The sequence below is a fragment of the Vombatus ursinus genome, unplaced genomic scaffold (assembly GCF_900497805.2).
Source record: "Vombatus ursinus unplaced genomic scaffold, bare-nosed wombat genome assembly UNPS02014812.1, whole genome shotgun sequence".
Lineage (NCBI taxonomy): Eukaryota > Metazoa > Chordata > Mammalia > Diprotodontia > Vombatidae > Vombatus > Vombatus ursinus.
Window position 1 is genome coordinate 92,479,512 of NW_020954590.1, and position 20,012 is coordinate 92,499,523.

A 20,012-nucleotide genomic window follows, 5' to 3' on the forward strand; every position below is an offset into this window, starting at 1 on the left:
AGTCACATTTAGAACAACCTGGAAGAGATGTCATCCCTTATGACACATCCAAGTCCCTAATGATTTCTAGCGAGGGAAGAGGGGTCTGACTTTTGTCATTTCCAAGCATTTGAAGAATTCTGTGTCGCTACTGCTACCTCATGGAAAAGTGCACCTTTCTTAGGTCCCTAAATGGGAGTTATTATGAAAAAAAAAAAGTAATCTTTTCCCTTCTTTATCTGAAAATTTTTCATTAAAAAAGAAAAATTCTTACAGTCATTGTGGTTATTCAGCAAGTACATTTTAGACAGCAACTATGTGTGAGGCCCCTGAGCTGGAAACTGGGGGTGAAAAGACAAAGATGAAACAGTCTTAACCCTCAACGGTCCTTATATTTACATATCTAAACAGAGAATTAAATACAAAATTGAGGGTGGAGGGGAAAAGAGACCAGTAACAACAAGGTAAAGAATCATAAAAGGCCTTGCCTAGAAGGGGTCCCCTGAACCAAGCCTTGAAGTAAGCTTGGTATTCCAAAAGAGACACAAAGAGGGAAAACAGGTAAGTCATTTTGACAAGAATATAGATTTATATTGTTAAGGGCCCTGAGGAGTTTATAATTGATCCTCGAGGCAAAGGGAGCCACAGAAGGTTCTTAAGTAATAGACTGACATAATCAGAACTTTGGTTTAAGAATATCAATGTAGGTGTTGTACTGTAGAAAATAGATTATATTGTGCACTGAAAGTGATGAGACCCACTGGGAAGTTTCTGTAATAGTTGAGAAGTCATGAGGGTATGAACTAGGGTGGGACTGTGTAAGTAAAGAAAAGGGGACAGATATGAAAAAACTGAAAAGACCCAACAAGGGATTGAGGATAGAAGAGGTGGCTGATGGAGGTCTGGGGGGAATGGTCTAGAATGATTTTGAGGTTCAGAATCTAGATAAATGGAAGGATCATGGTACCCCTGAAAGAGATAGGGAAGTTATGGATAACGGTGTGTTTAGGAGGCAAGTGCCACTTAGATAACTCGAGTAGAAAGGGATGGTCTGAACCAAAGCAGAATGAAGTGAACATAACCAGAAGAATAATTTATACAGGAACTTCGAATACAAAGTAGTTCAATACAAAGAAGTTTGAAAGGGAAGGCATTAGTAGTTGAGGGGACTCAGGAAAGATGCCAAGACAAGATGCATTTATTAAGAACCTACTCTATGCCAGGCACTATATGCTACAGACAGACAGAAATAAAGCAAGACTTTAAAAATTTTTTTGTCAACTGAAAGAGAGCACTGGAGGAAAAAACTGGAAAAGAAATGAGAGCTATGGAAGAATTGGACAGAGCTTGGCACAAGAAGTATAGAATCTTGTTCAAACAACAAACTTCCTGAAAAGAGAATGGATAAAAGAGAAGTCAATGACTCCATGAGATAATAAATACCAAAAACAAAGTCAAAAGGCTGGAAAAAAAAAAGAAAAGAAAATGTGAGGTATCTCACAGCAACTAACCAGAAAACATATCAAGGAGAAAAAAATTAAGAATTATTTGAATACCTAAACACCATGACCAAAATATGAGCCCACATTTCATATTTTGAAAAATCTTGGAAGAAAATTTCGCAGTTCCTGAAAGCAGGGGACAAAGCAGAAATAAAAAGAATCCACTGGTCATCTTCTGAAAGAAATCCCTAAGAGAAAACTTCCAGGAATGTTATAACCAAAATCCAGAGCTTCCAGGTCAAAGAAAAGATACTTGAGCAGTCAGAAAGAAAAAATTCAAGTACCAAGAGCCACAGCTAGGATCACATGTTAAGATTTAAAAGCCATCACTACATAAGTCAACCAAAATGAACAATGATAAATGGCTAAACAAGGATAAATTGCTTACAATCTAACATGGGAAGATAATGCATGTGTCCACACTGAACCCTATCATCATCAGGGGAGAGAGGGAGTCTAATTGGACAGAAGGTCTGGGTGTAGTTATGTTATATTGTGATGGCCATAAGAGAAGAATGGGAAATCGTAAGAATAAACTAGCAGGGGAAGGGAAAATCAGTCTACAAAATAAGGGTGGGAAAGAGAGGGCTAATACTTGAACCTCATTCTCATCTGAATCACTCAAAGAAGGGAAGAATATGCATATACTCATCTGTGTACAAAAATACATTTCACTCAACAGAAAATGGGAGAAAGGGTATTAGTAGGAATGTAGTTTAAATGATAAATTATCCTTAAGCAAAACAAACTCTAAAGATGTGTAAATATTAATAGTTCTTTTTTTGGGGGTGGCAAAGAACAGGAATGTGAGGGAGTGCCGATAAACTGGGTAATGGCCAAACAAATTATGGTATATAAATGTGATGGAATATTATTGCATTACAAGGAATTATGAAGAAGATGGTTTCAGACATACCTGGGAAGATTTATATGAACTGACAGAGTGAAGTGACCAGAACCAGGAGAACAATTTATACAATGACAATATGGGAAAGGCAAACAACTTTTACAATTCCAGAGGACTAATAATGAAACATGCTACCCACCTCCAGAAAGAGGTGTGAAGGATTCAGAATGTAGAATGAGATACACATTGAAAGCTCATGTTGAAATTTGTTCTGTTTGACTATACATGTTTTGTTTGTATATACACACACGTTTTTAACAGTGGTTTTCTTTTCCTTTTGTTCTCAATCGAAGGGGAAGGAGGTTTGGGTGGGAGAGAGAGATGTCTGGTTCTCTCTTTTTCTGCTAGTTGATTCAGGTGAGTGTGTTTTTACATACATACATACACACACACACACACACACACACACACACAAACACACACATAAAAACAAACATTCTGACCAGCATTATTTTAGTAAAAACAAATTTCAAACAATTGAAAATGCTGTACAGTAGCAATTAATGTTTAATAAAGCTATATATATAGTTTTTCCAAGTCTTTAAAAATGTTCAAAATATTGAAGTAAACTTACTCCCCAAAATTCACACTCCTAAGAAATGCTTGGTAAATATCCCTTACAAATGTGGTGAAACTAATTCCAAAGAGATGAAATTTTTATATAAAACAAATATTTAGCACCTCCTGTAAAGATGCCTATTCTTCCTACAACAATTCTACAAGGCCTATTAGGATTTTAATGAATACTTAAAAGTCTTTTAGAGAATTTAGGAAAGAGTTATAATAATCTGCCCTATGGGACACCAGACTGAGAAAAGTCAATAATAAATTCCACTCTAATGCTTACAGTAACTTTAAATGTTACTGCTGAGAGAAGCAGAATGGTCTAACATGGACAGCTAGTTCTGAAGGCCCTGATGTCAGTAATATCAGTGCTTAGCCCTGACCAAGTCACTTAACCCAATTTTCTAACAAGTTAGGATTACTGAGCCATTGTTGATCTGCACCGATAGAGATGAAGTTTCCTGTATGAAAGTTTCCTACACCAATGGAGTCATAGGCCTCAATGAAAAAAAAAAATTAACCTTGATGTCAAAGTATTTATTTACTTTGATATTATTCTACAATTTGTAATCATTCTATCTGCAGTATCTTCCTCCAGTATTATATTTCTTTTAGGTTTTTTTAACCTGCATTTTTCTTAGGCACTGGTCAGATTCTTATGACTTCATAACATGCTAGTAGTAAAACTAATAAGCCCATGAGGTAATATTCTATAAATTCATAATTATGATAATACTAAAAGATCTCCATACATAGACCACTAAATTTTCACAAAAATAATGCTATGAATACAGAGTAACATCCTACTCACTTGAGTTCACCAGGTTTTACATAACGAATTCTAGTTGTAAATAAAACTAAAAAAATAATAATAATAAAACAAGCAATATCATTAGTATCAACTTCGAGCCCTTCCTTTTTCCTTTCTCCCCAGGGGAGATACTGGTAGATCATGTGAATTAATGGGGTCCAGTGAAATTTATTCAGTTTATAAGGTCTAAAATGAATAGCCTTTATAATCAGCCTGGACTGGAAGGTTAGAGAAATGTATGGAAAGAAGTCCAGGGTCCCCAAGACTGGATCAGGATCTATAATATTTCAACTGAATAGGTACTGAGAGAGGTGCTGTAGGCCTGACTGAAAAGCAACCAGAGTACATAGGCATGCACTATAGAAAATGTTGTTATTCTATGGTTGTTTTTTTAAAAAGTCAGAACAATGGAACTTCAAGTAACTAAGGTATTGTTTGTTCTAACCCCTTCATTCTATAGATTAAGAAACTAAGGTTCAGGCAATATGAGTGATTTTCCAAGGGCACAGAAACACACAGCTCTTCCCCTGCAATATTGTGGGGTAAGGGACAACAATCAGCAGCTTTTAATCACAATGGAAATTCATTTAGTTACTACTTAGAAAATGGCAAATCAGCTTCCACAATTAAGATTCCAATATTATTTGTTGATATGTAAGTATATTCTTGTTGTATTACCTAATTTTGATATTGACCATTTTGGAACTGTTCTATCACATTTTTTATCTATCACATTCTTTTAAAGAATCATTCTTACATATGAAAAAATGTGTACCTCTTGTAAACTTCATCATTTTTAAATGATATAATCATTTTAACTCTCCCTCATTTCTAATATTCAATTAGCTAACAAATTTTACTGCTTCTACCATTGTAACATCTCTCACAGTCATCCTTGCTTCTTTTATTCACACTGCCATCACCCAAGGTTCATACCCTCTTTCTTGAAATGCTACAATAATCTTACAACAGATTTCTCTTCCTCTCCTACAAATCACCGTCAGATTAATCTCCCTAAGGCACAAATCTGCTCAAATCATTGTCTGGATCAAAAGTCAGCTACTAATTGACTCATGAATTTTCAACTCCTTGGTTTGGCATTCACAACCTGCCATAACTTTTAGATCCCAAAATTTTAGGTTCCAAACTAAACTCAATCTACTCTTCTTCAATATTTATATCCAATACTTAAACCAAACAAGTGTCTTTCTGGTCCCCTGAACACGTTCTGCATTTTGCTCACGCTTACTGCCAGAAATACTGTCTCCGTATTTTCCACTATTGAAATGCTATCCCATGCTTTAAGGCCTACTTCAAAAGCTATCTTTTCCAGGTACCCTTCCATGATTCCCCTCAGCAGAACAGATTCTACCCTCTAATGAATTTTCATCAATCAATTAATAAGCATTTAAGTGTCTACCATGTGCCAGGTATTATTTTAGGTGCTTCAAATACAAAGACAAAAAATGAAATAATCTCTCCTCTGAAAAAGTTTACATTTTACTTAGAGAAAACATGTATGTTAAGTATGTATAGATTACATACAAAATAACTTTGTGTGGCAGGTCAGGAGGAGTTTGAAGTAGAGTAGGGAATAAGAGGAGGCGTATGTAGAAAGTGGTACCTGAGTTGCCTTTTGAAAGAAAAAAAATTCTAGGAAGGAGGTAAGAGGGAATGCATTCCAGTCTTGTGGGACAGTCAGTACAAATGCATAAAGTTGAGAGAAAAGTCCTACACGCAAGTAATAATAAAATAACAGAATGTGTATGTGTGTGTGCGTGTGCATGTGTGACTTACTATGTGCAAGGCACTGCATTAAGCATTTTACAAATATCTCATCTGGGGGCAGTTAGGTAGTGCAGTAGATAGAGCACCGGTCAGGAGGACCTGAGTTCAAATTCAGCCTCAGACACATAACACTTAACTAGCTGTGTGACTTTGGGCAAGTCACTTAACCCCAACTGCCTCACCAAAAAAACAAAAACAACAACAACAAAAAAACCACATACAACAAAAACAACAACAAAACCCCAAAAACCTCTCACTTGATCCTTACAACCCTGGGAGGTAGGTGCTTTTATGATCTCCATTTTGCACATGAAGAATGTGAGACAAATAGAAATTAAGTGACTTGTCGAGGGTCACAGCTAGTACCCAAGGCTGGATAAGAACTGAGATCGTCTTCCTGAGTTCAGGCCTGTTGCTCTAACCATTGTACCACCTAGCTGCCCCACAGCAGTTTCTTTCTTTACACTGTCCTTCTCACACTTTGTACTTACTTAGGCACATACTTTATTTACTCTTGACTGCAAATTCCTTGAAGGTGGTTAGCATATTTTCATCATTATCTTTGAATCCATGAATGAACCTTGCAGCATATCTGAGTGTCTTACGTACAGCAACTAATCAAAAGATGTTCATATACTGAATCAGAGATGTAGAGTAGCACAATGTATAGAAAGCTGTTCTGGGAGCCAGAAGACCTGGATTAAAATCCAGATTTAGATACTTAGATGTCCCAGGTAAGTCTCTTGTCTTTGCTGTGCATCATGAGTTTTCTCAACTTTAAAACGGTGATTCTAATAGCATGTCTCAGTGTTGCTTTAAGGAGCAGATGAGACAACGTAAAGTGATTTGCACATTATAACTGTGCTACAAAAATGTCAGCTACTCTTGTCATGAATGGCCCCTTTCAAATACTCCATGCCCCAGTCAAATAAGATGACTCATCATCCAACGCACACTTTCTGTGACAGTAGTTAACACTAATAGTTAACAATATTCCTTATGCCTGGTATGCCCTTCCTTTCATTTTTTTCTGCCCGTTGAATTCCTTTAGAAAGGGATAGAAACCATGCTGTCTAAGAAACTAAGGTAAAATATTTAGGGCTAAATATTAAAAAAAAAAAGAACTTCAAATAGTTATAGTGGATTCACAATCAGATAAAGGTCCAAGTCTGGATCTGCAATTATATAATGACTTTGCCCACTCAGATTTCATATGGCATGTGGTATGCACATCTCTTATAAAGCTAAACATTATTGTGTATTTTACTTGTACATGTTTATCTCCTATTTAGGCTTGCATTCTCCATCTTACCTAAAATCTCTTTTGCCTTCATTATTGAGTATAGTGTTTTACAAAGACTAAGAGCACCAACCTATCCTGAATATTTATTGAATTTGGACCACACAACTCAATCCCTTCATTTTCTGGTGAAAAAACTAGAAAGTGACTTTCTTAAGGGGACATAATAGATTTGGTAGAAGAAACCAGATTAACATTTAAAAAAGGTAATAAACAGATAAGGGAAATAAATGAGTATAAATCAATATCTCTAATAAGCACTAAATCTTAACCAATGGAAAGATGGATGTGATTAAACTGAGTATTTTAAAAAATCTAGGCCTAAGGACCAAGAATTGAAATGAGATAACACTTTGGAACTTTTAAGACACATGTTATGTTATAGCCATTACAAAAATTATTTACAGCAAGAAAACAAGATTTGCCTTGCTACAATTTCCTATTAATAAATACTAAAGAGGAACAGAGTAGCCTAAAAACAAACCCAAGACCAATGAAAGACGAGCTTATTTCAATCCATATAAACAAACCAACATATTTGCATATTTTTGAAATGAGGAATTTTTACAATAGTAAATGAAAAATCTTCCATCAACAATTATTTACTGAGGCCCTGGCTTACTGTTTTCTGTGTAAGATACTAGCTCTTCAAGTGTAAGAAGTTTCACTGCTAAAGGGCACGGAAAAAATACTTTTGCAGAAAGAAAATCAAGCTAATAAACTTGGGAAAAATGTTACGGTAATGCCCCTTTCACAGGTGACCATCTGATGGCTCAAAGGTGCAGGAGAAAAAAACACTGTTTAGTAAAAATTGTTAAAAAGCCATTTGTAAACAAACACAGTTTCCTGTAAGATGTTAGTATGATTGCCAGAAGGGACAGAAAATGGACTTCTAGATAAATAAGGCTTAAATCATCTAATAAAGGATGAAAGGTGTTGCATTTCTGTATGTAAAAAATATGATGGCTGAAAAGGGGCAAAAAATATATATATTTTTTTCCTCCAGTAAAAACTTACAAAAAAAAAATCAAGTATGAAGAAAGTTTTCAGGGACACAGAATATTAACAGTTTCAGTTTAAGGCCTGAGAAGGGGCTGAATAGTTGTACAGCATTGTGGTTGCTGGGCTCATTTGCACTTACCTATTTTTTAAAAGCTTCAAAGGTGAAAACAAACAGAATGGCAAAGCAGGTAACTAAGTAAGGAACTGCTCAGAGATCATGATCAAATAAAGATTGGTTGGTTTATAACTAATTGAAAGGGGGTATCTAGGAGGTTTTTGTTTGTTTAATTGCATGAAGCAGAGGTGAAACACTGAATACCAGGAGTCTCTCATCTGAACCAGGGAAAGCTGTGAAGACATTGGGTGGAGAGGCAAAGAAGGGAAGAAGCAGGGATGATGGAGCTGAGGGAAGAAATCAGCCAATGCTCACACAGATGTGTGGAAAAACCCACACATTGTTTAGATTGAGGGACAAGGCCTTTCAGAAGGGTTATTGCTGCCGTCTCAGGCCTAAGAGGGAAAAGAAGAAAGAGAATGTACGTATGGTCCCAGCTAGACAGCAGGGCAGACAGATACATGACTCAATGATACACAATCCCTTTGTACTTGGTATATACGTAAAGCCAATAAGAATACTAACTACCTTAGGCCCCCTGTGAGTTAAAAGGACAGGTTGATGTTTCATTAAATTTCAGAATAGAAGAAAAGATGATAGGAGAGCAGTGAAGAACACTAGACAACAGCACAAGTGATTCTATGACCAACGGGCCAATGACATCAAGGTCTACAGGTTAGAGTCATGAATTACCCTTCCTCAGACGCTGCCCATCCAGATTTGTGTGCACCCAGAAACAGTGCATTGGTGGGAGAATAGGACCTTGGTTTATGTGTGGATTCTGATGTCTTGATTAATCCTGCATTTGTTTTCAGCACCTAGGATGCTGTGATTATTGCTTTTGTCTTGAAATGTTTATGTTTAAAGTAAAATGATATCATCACTCTTTTTTTTTTTTTTCTGCTTTTTTGGCTAGGCAGTGGGGTTAAGTAACTTGCCCAGGGTCACACAGCTAGTAAGTGTTATGTGTCTGAGGCTGGATTTGAACTCAGGTCCTCCTGACTCCAAGGCCAGAGCTCTATTCACTGTGCCACCTAGCTGCCCCTGAATTGTTTGAATTGTTTTTTGATTGCAGCAGTTGAAGAAATGTGTCCAGGAAAATTAAGCTTATTTAAGACTATTTCCAGGCAGAGCCAAGATGGCAGAGTAAACGCAGTGACTTGCTTAAGCTGTCCCCCAAACCCCTCCAAATACCTATAAAAAATGGCTCTAAACAAATTCGAAAGCAGCAGAACCCACAAAAAGACAGTGAAACAAATTTCCAGCCCAAGACAGCCTGAATGGTTGATCATAAAGGTGTATCACGCCGGGCTGAGAAAGGAGAGCAGTTTGGTGTGGGTGTGCAGGCCACAGTGACCCTGGAGCAGGCCTCAGAGGACTGAATTGTGGGCAGCTGTGGTGGTTTCCAGACTTCTCAACCCAGAAAAGCCAAAGACAACTTAGAAGGTCAGTAGGAAAAGTCTGTGACTGCAGTGAGAGAAGGAGCTAGTTCTCAGCTGCAAGTACAGAGCGTGCCCTCGGGGCAGCGGCTGCCTCCTGAGCTTCTAGACCACAGACTGAGAGGGAATAGAGTGGCTGATCAGAGGGGGATTGCAGGGATCTTTCTGCTGGTGCAGGATTCTCTTGCTTTGCCCATGCTTGGATCTGGGTCACAGTTATGAGTAGTGGTCCTAGGGTGAGGAGGAACGCTGGTGTGGTGGAGCTTGTAGTGGCTGTGGAGAAGAAATTCTCCTCACAGTTCCAAGACAGAAAAGAGTGCTCATAGACCAGAGCACAGGCCAGGAAAGGAGTAAACACCTTGCCCTTGATCATACCACCTTGGAAGAAGTGAAAATTTACAGATCCCTAAAAGTATTTCTGAACACAGCTGCACAAAACACCTGAAGCTTGGGACAGTATATTCTCCACACTGGAAACAGACTCCTACCTTAACAAAGAGTTTACAACTCAAGTAATTGGCCAGGATCATGAGCAAGCAGCACAAAAAGAGTCAGACTATATTATCTTACTTTGATGACAAAGAAGATCAAAACATACAACCAGAAGAAGACAATGAAGCCAAAGCTCCTACATCCAAAGCCTCCAAGAAAAATATGAATTGGTCCCAGGCCATAGAAGAGCTCAAAAAGGATTTTGAGAAGCAAGTAAGAGAAGTAGAGGAAAAACTGAGAGTGATGCTAAAGGAGACCCAAAAAAATACTGAAGAGAATAACACCTTGAAAAATAGCCTAACCCAAATGGCAAAAGAGGTCCAAAAGAGGAGAAGAATGCCCTTAAAAGCAAACTTAGCCAAATGGAAAAGGAAGTCCAAAAACTTACTGACGAAAATACATCCTTAAAAATTAGAATGGAGAAATTGGAAGAGAGGAACAATTTGAGAAATCAAGGCAATGTAACACTAATCAAAAGGAATGAAAAAATAGAAGAGAATGTGAAATATCTCACTGGAAAAACAACTGACCTGGAAAATAGATCTAGGAGAGAGAACTTTAAAATTATTGGACTGTCTGAAAGCCATGATCAAAAAAAGAGCCTAGACATCATCTTTCAAGAAATTATCAAGGAAAACTGCCCTGATAGTCTAGAACCAGAGGGCAAAATAGAAATTGAAAGAATCCACCGATCTCCTCCTGAAAGAGATCCCCAAAGGAAAACTCCTAGGAATATTGTAGCCAAATTCCAGAGTTCCCAGGTTAAGGAAAAAATATTACAAGCAGACAGAAAGAAACAATTCAAGTATTGTGGAAACACAATCAGGATAACACAAGATTTAGCAGCTTCTACATTAAGGGATGGCAGGGCATGGAATACAATATTCTGGAGGGCAAAGGACGTAGGATTACAACCAAGAATCACTTACCCAGCAAAACTGAGTATAATCCTTCAGGGTAAAAAATGGTCATTCAATGAAATAGAGGACTTTCAAGCATTCCTGTGGAAAAGACCAGAGCTAAATAGAAAATCTGACCTTCAAATACAAGACTCAAGTGAAACATGGAAGAGGTAAACAGGATAGAGAAATCATAAGAGACTTATTAAGATTGAACTGTTTACATTCCTGCAGGGAAAGATGATATTTGTAACTCATGAGTCCTTTGTCAGTATTAGGGTAGTGGAAGGAAAAAAATTATATGTTTGTATAGATAGATAGATAGAGGATACAGGGTCAGTTGAGGATGAAGGGATATCTGGAAAATAAAATTAAGTGGTGGGAGAAGATTATACTGGGAGAAGGAGAAAGGGAGAAGTGGAATGAAGTAAAATATCTCACATGAAACAGACAAGAAAAGGCTTTTACAGTGGAGGGGAAATGGGGGAAGGTGAGAGGGAATGAGCGAATCTTATTCTCATAGGATTTGTCTTAAGGAGGGAGTAACATACACAATGGGGCATGGGAATCTATCTTACTCTACAGGAAAATAAGGGGGGAAGGAGACAAGAGAGCAGGGGGTTGACAGGGGAGGGCAGATTGAGGGAGGGGATAATCAAAAGCAAACACTTCTGAGGAGGGACAGGGTCAAAAGAGAGAACAGAATAAATGGGGGGGGGAGGACAGGATGAAGGGAAATATACTTAGTTTTTCACAACAGGACTACTATGGAAGTGTTTTGCATGACTACACATCTATAACCTGTATCGAGATGCTTGCCTTTTCAATGACGGTGGGTGGGGAGGGAGGAAGGGAGAAAATTTGTAACTCGAAGTTTTAAAAACACTTGTTAAAAATTTTTTAAAAAATTTAAAAAAAAGACTATTTCTCTTTAGGCTCAATTAAAATCCTATACTTGTGGATTTGAACTCAGGTCCTCCTGACTCCATGCACACGTTACATGGGGAAGATAAAAAAGTAGTGTAGGGCACTTGTGATCAAACTAAGAAATATGAAACAATTTAAAAAATAATAAGGTGCTAAACTACATAATCACTAAAACAGATGATCAGAGGTCTACTCTGCATATCAGTATGGACGAAGAGCAGGTTTCAAATAAGTGAAATTTAAACTCAATCTTGAAGAATGGAAGAGAACGGCTGCAGTATGTTTAAAAAAGTTCACTAAGCCTTTATTATGTGCAGCCTATGCTAAATATTGGGATACAAACACAAACAAGCTAGACAGCCACTGACCTCAAGGAGCTTATATTATATAGAGAAAGAAAACATAGAAATAAATATAAGATAACAGGGTGGGGGGGCAGGAGTTTGGGAAATAAGGGAAGGATTCATGGAGTTTGAAGGAAAGCAGAAATTAACAGAGGTGAGGAGGGAGTGAGTACCTTCCAGGTGGACAATACAATGCACAGGTTGGGGATAGAGGGTTGTGTACAAGTAACAGCAAGAAAGCCAGGAGATCTAGAATGGAGAACAGGTAAATGGGAATAGCGCACAATATGGCTAAAAAGATGGAAATAACTAGGTTGCAAAAGACTTTAAATGCCAAATAGAGGAGATTGTACTTGGCACCAGAAGCAACACGGAGCCACTTGAGTTTACTGAGCAGCGAGGCACTCTTTAGTAAAATCCCTACCATAGTTGTCTGCATAATGAATCAAAGAGGAAGAGACTGGAGGCAAGGGAGGCCAATTAGGTGAGAGGAAAGGAGGGCCTGACCTAGAGTGACAGCTGTACAAGTGGAGAAGAGAGACAGAGAGAGATATCACAGAGGTAAAAACAATATTTGGCAAATGACTGGAAATGTAGAGTGTGGGTGACTGGAGAGTTAAAGATGGCTGAAGTAGTAAACTTGAAGGACCGGTGTTTTTGACAGAAATAAAGTGGTTCAAAAGAGGAGAGGGTTTTGAGGAAAAGAAGATAATAAATTCTGTTTTTTGTGTGTTGAATTTGAAATACCTATGGTACACCTGGTTCAAAATGCCTACTAGGTGAAAAAATGGCGGGATTGAGTGAACCAGACTGACTCCCATCTTGTGACTCAATTCCGGAGTTAGCTCAGTACCTTTTCTATTCAATTATGGGTCTACTCCAATTTCAATTCTGTGAGAGAACTTCATTCAATTGTGGGAATTCCAAGAAAATCTTATTGTATTGTTTGAACTTAACCCTACATATCTGGGAAACTGGACCACTTCTACCAGCTGCTTAGAGACCCTTAATCAAGAACCTAAACTATGCTGACCAGAAATCCAGTCAGACCCAAAGACTGATGCAAGGAGTTTTCTTACAATTGTCTATCTCAAGCAACTCATTTGTCTTAGGTGAAAACTGGTCCTGTATTGATCAGTTATGTTTCCATGTTCCTTTGATTGTTCACAGACACTTGGGGGAAGGCGACACCTTTTCTGACTTCAGGGAATTGTACCTGTTCGCTCTCCCCCTCCCAACTTGGGAAGTCCCTAATCTTTCCTCCAATTAGAAATCATATTACCTAAAGTATCCTGGTTGTTTCCTTTTAAATTACTGGCCTTATTTGATTAATTGTTTTTTATGTTTAAAAGTCTGTCCCCCTGTATTTGGGGTCCAGGCCTAAGCTGAGGAAATTTGGTCCTGGTTTGTTGAGCAATTGGCATGCACTGCTTAATAAATTGAGATGCTCAGAAGATTGAACCTTTGTTTCCTCAATCATATCATCTTTTACCTGCCACATATGCAAAATGATGTAAGACAGACATTCAGAAGAGAGTAAAGCTGAACACGGAAATCTAGGAATAATCTGAATACAGATGCTTAACTAAACTAACAGGAGCTGAAATGGTCATCAAACACAAAGAGAAAGGAAAGTTCTTGGTGGGGGGGTCAAGTGGGAGATTATAGGATCTGTCTTGACAAAGGGAGTTGGAGAGGAGTGGGAAGTTAAGATAGGCTAGGTAGGATACTGCCCTTTTTTTGGCTAGCACATCAAAGCATATTTTCTTTAATAAAAAGAAATTTGCAGTAAGTAACATTTACAAAATAATCTACAAAATTTTATTGTACAAAATTACAAAATTTTTGTAAATTTTATTTACAAAAAAGGGGGAAATCACTTGAAAACTTTGTACGTAAGAGTATGTATGAGAAAAGCTGGTAGATGAACTGAACTAAATGATCTGAAAAAAAATTTCAAGAGACGTCTCAAGGAAGATAAATATTTCCTACATTACATTTGTTGTATTAGAAATAATTTAAAAATGCTAAAATATTAATTAAATGGATAAGCTGGGGAAAAATGTATCCTAGATTGATATACTTTTGGAGCTATAATAAATAATATGGATAATTTGGTTTAATCTCTCACATACATGGAAACAGTTCAGAGTCCCAGAGAGATAATACGACTTTGAGAGGCCACACAGCTAATTGGTGGCAGAAGTGGTACAAGACCCTAGATGCACTGATTTTACTGTAGCAAGTATAAACTGACTTGTAATACTGACACAGTAAATTAATGGCAGATATGGAATAGAGCATTCAAGAATTCCAAGCTCTTCATAACTGTTCTCACTATAATTTGCTATATTATACGTAAGTACATTTCCATGTGATTTGTAATCTATATAATTTTATATTTGCTGAGGTTTGTTGCTTTTACTGTATATGTGTTTAATAAAATTAAAAATGATACAGCAAAGAGAAATACTGCCTCACCAATGTAACTTATTTAAATTAAACTGACACTGAATTTATTATTTGGATATTTTACATAAGGTAATTACCACCTCTTCAATGCTGAGTTTAGCCTTGAAATTTAAAAAGAAAAAAGGATCCCTTTGAGAGTTACTATTATGTTAACTAAATGTACATTCATACAATTATATCATGCAGCATTTTAATAATGCATGTGCTATATTCATTTATCAGATGTAGTCTTAAATTCAGAGATAAGCTTACCCTTCCCCAGGAACAATAACACTACGACCAAAACAGTATTTAATAATTTTAAAGTAACATTTACTCCCACAATCGTAACTTATATTTACTTTTCTATATTTTACATTCGTGAGATTTTTCTTGTTGTTTTTGTAAGAATATCTTTGAGTAAATACAGACGGAAAGCTCATCCACGAGACTCTATGAAACCACATCACTGTATTTTAGATGGAAATTTGAACTGAGAGAAAGGGAACATAAAATTGAATTCGTAGAGCAAAGAAAAGAATTTCCTTTTCTGAGCCTTCATCATCCTCCTAATTCTTTCCTACATTTCTAATACCCCATTATTATTCTTTTCAGGTATTCCCCAAAGGACAAATTAAAAAAACAAAAACCAAAACTCAAACTACTGTAGTGATTCCTTTTTTCAAAAGTGAACATTTTTGCATGTACAAAACCAAGACTGGAAGGACTAGTCAAGGGTGCCTCTGTTGTCTCCTCCAGCCTGTCCCCTCCTCCCTCCTTAAAGAAACAATCCCTTCTTGACCTCTTCTCTCTGCCTACAATCCAGAAATCTAATACAAACTAATTAGATTTCCAGTTTCAAAGCAAAGAACAAAACCCAATTTCTTCAGGGAACATGTTGAGATGAGTCACACCCAAATGAGAAAAAAACATTAATATTATATTCCATGTATTTATTTTTTCTATACAAGTAATTATTATACATTTCCCCCTCTTTTCCCCCTCAGGAGAGGTGAATAAAAAGCATTAGTGATCTAGCAGTACAAATGAATTACAAATTCCAAGGAAAAACAGACAATGGCATTGTTAAAGCATCTGGGTTAAATTGCTCTACATCACTGGCATGTCTTCGTATAAATTTGAAAGTAAAATTTCAGTTTCTTTTTTGATGTGAATACCAGATCAGAATCTGGGCCTCTAGTAAAAAAAAAAAAAAAAATTAACTAAAGAAAAGGGATTTTTAAAAAAACCCATAAGAAATCATGGTCATAGGGATAGAGAGAAACCCATTCATTTTCCTTTTACATATTAAGTTGGCTGATAGCAATTTTTCCAACTGTTATTGAATCATATAACACCTGAAAGCCTTGTTTACCTGTTTATTAAGTAATTATGAAATGAGAACATAAACCCAGGGGTTTTTCTTACAAAAATGTATCAGAATGGAGGCACTTCAGTCAAAGCTCAGGGGACATCCTTTTTAATTTTTCTAACTGTAGCAGCAGCAGCATGAACTAGCACTGATTACTTGGAAGATTTAAAAAATTCTATGCAACACACCCCCTCTTTGCCTCTTAAATTAAGAGCGAAAGAAACCATTATAGTCCAAGTACATATTTTTTAACAGTCCTGTCAATCATATGTATCAGCTCTGAAAAACTTATTGAAATGAAGTCGCATTTTAAAAAACCAGAATTCAAGTGTATGTGTTCCAGATTACACATCTACTAAAAAAAAAAAAGTGCGAGTGATGTGAATGGAATAGCATGATACTTATATACTTACCAATTTAAAAATAAGTAAACTAAACTTTTATCCATCATACATATTATATCAGAGACAAGTAAAGCAAGGTTATGACAGGCATAATCTATCAGTTACTCTCATGTTTGGTCAAGGATGAAGGTAGCTCTTTTTTCTTCTAGCTATATTATTCAAAGCACTAGAATTTTTGACTAAAATGAAACATGGTACTTTTGTGCTAGCATTATAATTAACACCTATTGCTTCAAAATTAATTGTCACTCATTCTGAAAACTATAAATTTTTCGGGAGACAAAACATAATTCTAATTACCTCCACAACAAATTTTTAACATTCAGATGAGAATACCAACACAATTTTAAAAATCTTTTATGTACTGAGGAAATTAATGAATGTGTAAGTGTCATGATTATCAAATACCAATGTATAGATCCATACAGAGCAAGGAAGTCACTGAAATAATACCAGGCAATTTGTGGACAGGTATTTTGAGTCAAATATCACAGGGAACGTTCAATAGCCTCTCAGTGGTTTTAGGAGGTAAAATAGGAAAAAATTATGCATTTACACCCAACTAAAATTAGAAGAGCTGCCATATGGTTCTATGAAGCCCACAGCACATTCTTATTCATTAGGAAGCATTCTACTAACATAAAAACACAAGGCCCATCCTGGACTCTCCAAATGTGTTTATCTTTTCAACATTAATGCACTATATATCTTCAAGCTGCTGAAATCTCCTGCCGTGCATATTTAAAAAGCACAGCTGCATTTTTCTTTAGTAGTGGAAGATGTCTAAGAGTAAACCCTTGCTTTACTTTCTTCGAGCCATACAGGCTCCTATTAGCAAATCATGGTTTCTCTTCAGCTGTGAAGAAACAGAAAAATGAAACAATCCCATACCTACATTAGCACCAGAATCTCTTCCAACTCCTTACCCAGCAAAATTCCCACTACTCTCTGCAACAGATTTAGTTTCATTTTAACCACTCATGGGTCATTTATAAACACTAGCACCAAGAACTAAGAAAGAAGTGTGAAACTCACATGTTTTACTTTTATCATGAACATACGTAATATTTTAAGTTAATATAAGTGGCAAAATTGGATTCGTTATTTTTGCTAATTTCTTTAGCTCAAATAGCAAGAATCATGATCATTTTCAAACATTATTCAGTCATAAATTTCACTTATAAATGATGTAAAATATGTGAGGCTGGGTAATGAATGTTTTAAAGACCTATTCCAGCATATATCAAACATAATAGACAACTTATTTCCTCAATATAGTCTCTTGAGAATCTAGGAGGAGAGGGTGATCAATAGTGTCAAACGCGACAGAGAGGTCAAGAACGATGAGGACTGAGAAAAGACTGCCAGATTGTATAATTAAAACTCAGTGATAACTTAGGAGAGAATACTTTCAGTGGACTGCTAATGACATCAGAAGCCAGGCTGCAAAGGTGTGAGGAGGAGAGAAATTAGGGGCGACGAGTAGAGTAGTAACATACTTTTGATAATCTGATCGTGAGATCCAGGGTAGAAAAGACAGTGAAGTGATGGATGATTAGAAAAAGAACAGGGCCAATGATTGAGACAGTTTTAAGTGCTGAACTGGTTTCCAAAAATATTAAACAAAAAATAACAATAGCTAGCATTTATTTAGCATATTAAGGTTTGCAAAGTGTTTTTCCACACTATTTAACTGGATTCTCAGAACAACTTTATGAGATAGGTGCTGCTATCTCCATTTTACAGATGAGGGATCTGAGTCAAAGATTAGGTAACTTGCCCAGAGTCATACAGACATTAAAGGTCAAATTAGGATTTGAACTCTGGTACTCCTGACTTCAAGTCCAACACTATCTCCTACACCTCTAAAGAAACAGAAAAAGGTCTACTTACATGCAATGAGTAGAGACTGAGAAGGATTTATGGAGATAAATGGATGAGGGTTACAAAGTATGCACCCAGTAGTCAATGACTCAAAACTAAAAGGAATGGGGGCAGCAAGGTGGCGGCAGTAGACAGAGCACCAGCCCTGAAGTCAGGAGGACCTGAGTTCAAATCCAGCCTCAGACCAAACACTTGACACTAGCTGTGTGACCATGGGCAAGTCACTTAACCCCAATTGCCTTAAAAACAAAACAAAACAAAAACCAAAACAAAACAACAACAAAAACCAAAAAACTAAAAGGGATATTATCTAGTCCAACACTCTCATTTTACAGATGAGGAAACTGAACCCTGAAGAGATTAAGTGATTTGCCCAAAGTCACAAATGGAGTAACTGGTAGAGCTGGAATTTGAACACAGGTCTTCTACATTCAGTACTTTTTCCATTATACCTTACTACCCTCTGAGGACATATTTGAGGCATGGATCGGAAAAAGATCAATTTAGAGCTCCCTTCCAACCGCAGCACAATGCTCATCATAGAGAAGGAAATAACATGTTTGCTGAATAAAACCCTGGGATTCTGTGATTCTTTACTCTCAAATCAGTCTGCATCCTTATTGATCTCACTGTGATACCTTACAATGTTGCTCCTTCTCTCATTCTATCTGTCATAACATTTCTCAGTCTCTTGTTGCTATACCATCCAAGACACTCACTAACAAGAGATAGATTGCAAGGTACTGTCCTAGGCACACTCTTTTCTTTCTACAGTCACTCCTGGTGAATTTTTCAACTCCAAGGAGTTTAAGTACCATTTTTTTAAAATGCAGATTTTTCCTAGTTCCGTGTATCCATACACATCTAACAATAGGTCTATAGTATCTTTATTGAGCTCAGTTCCACATTACCAATTACCTATTGCATATCTCAAACAGGAAGTACTGGAAGCATCTCAAATTCAACATGTCCAAACCAGAACTCTCTCCCCCTCCTCAGTTACCAGCCCATCCCTCTTCCAAGCTTGTCTATTATTATCAAGGGCTCCACCATCCTTCCAGTCACACAGTTTCGCAACCTTGGTGTCATACCCTGACTTTTCACTCTCAACCCTACATGTTCAATCAGTTGCCAAACACTGTCATTTCTATTTCTACAAGATCTCTCACATCCATCCCCTTCTCTCTACTCACACAGCTACCACCCTAGTTTAGGTTCTCATCACCTCTCACCCTGACAACCAAAAGAGCTTTCTTTTCTGTCTCTTTGCCCCAGCCCTCTCCTTACTCTAATCCATCCCACACACAGTTGCCAAAGTAATTTTTTGGAAGTACAAGTCTGAACATGTCACCCTCACCTTACTCAATACTTCAGCAGCAGTTCCTTTAAGATATTTCAGTGGTTCCCTATTGCCCTGAGAATCAACTATAAACTTCACTGTCTGACATTTAAAGTTCTTCACAATCTGATCCCTTTCCATCTTTCCAGTCTTCTACTTTACTCTTCTCCATGCATTCTGTGTGCCACCCAGGCTGGCCTATTAGTTATCTTGATCACACAATGCTTCATCACCAGTCTCTGTGATTTTGCATTAGCTGTTCCCTATATCCAGAATTCCCCATTTCCTCATCTCTGCCTTTTGGAACCCTTGGTTTCTTTCAAGGCTTAGTATGATAGAGAAACTCACAGAAACCCTATGAGGTAGATGTGCCACATTCTTCATGAAACATTTCTTGGCTTCCCTACCCAATTACTGAGATATCTTCTCCCCAAACTACTTTGTATTCTTCTTGTATGTATTCTGCATCTTTTTGTTAGAATAAAAACTGTTG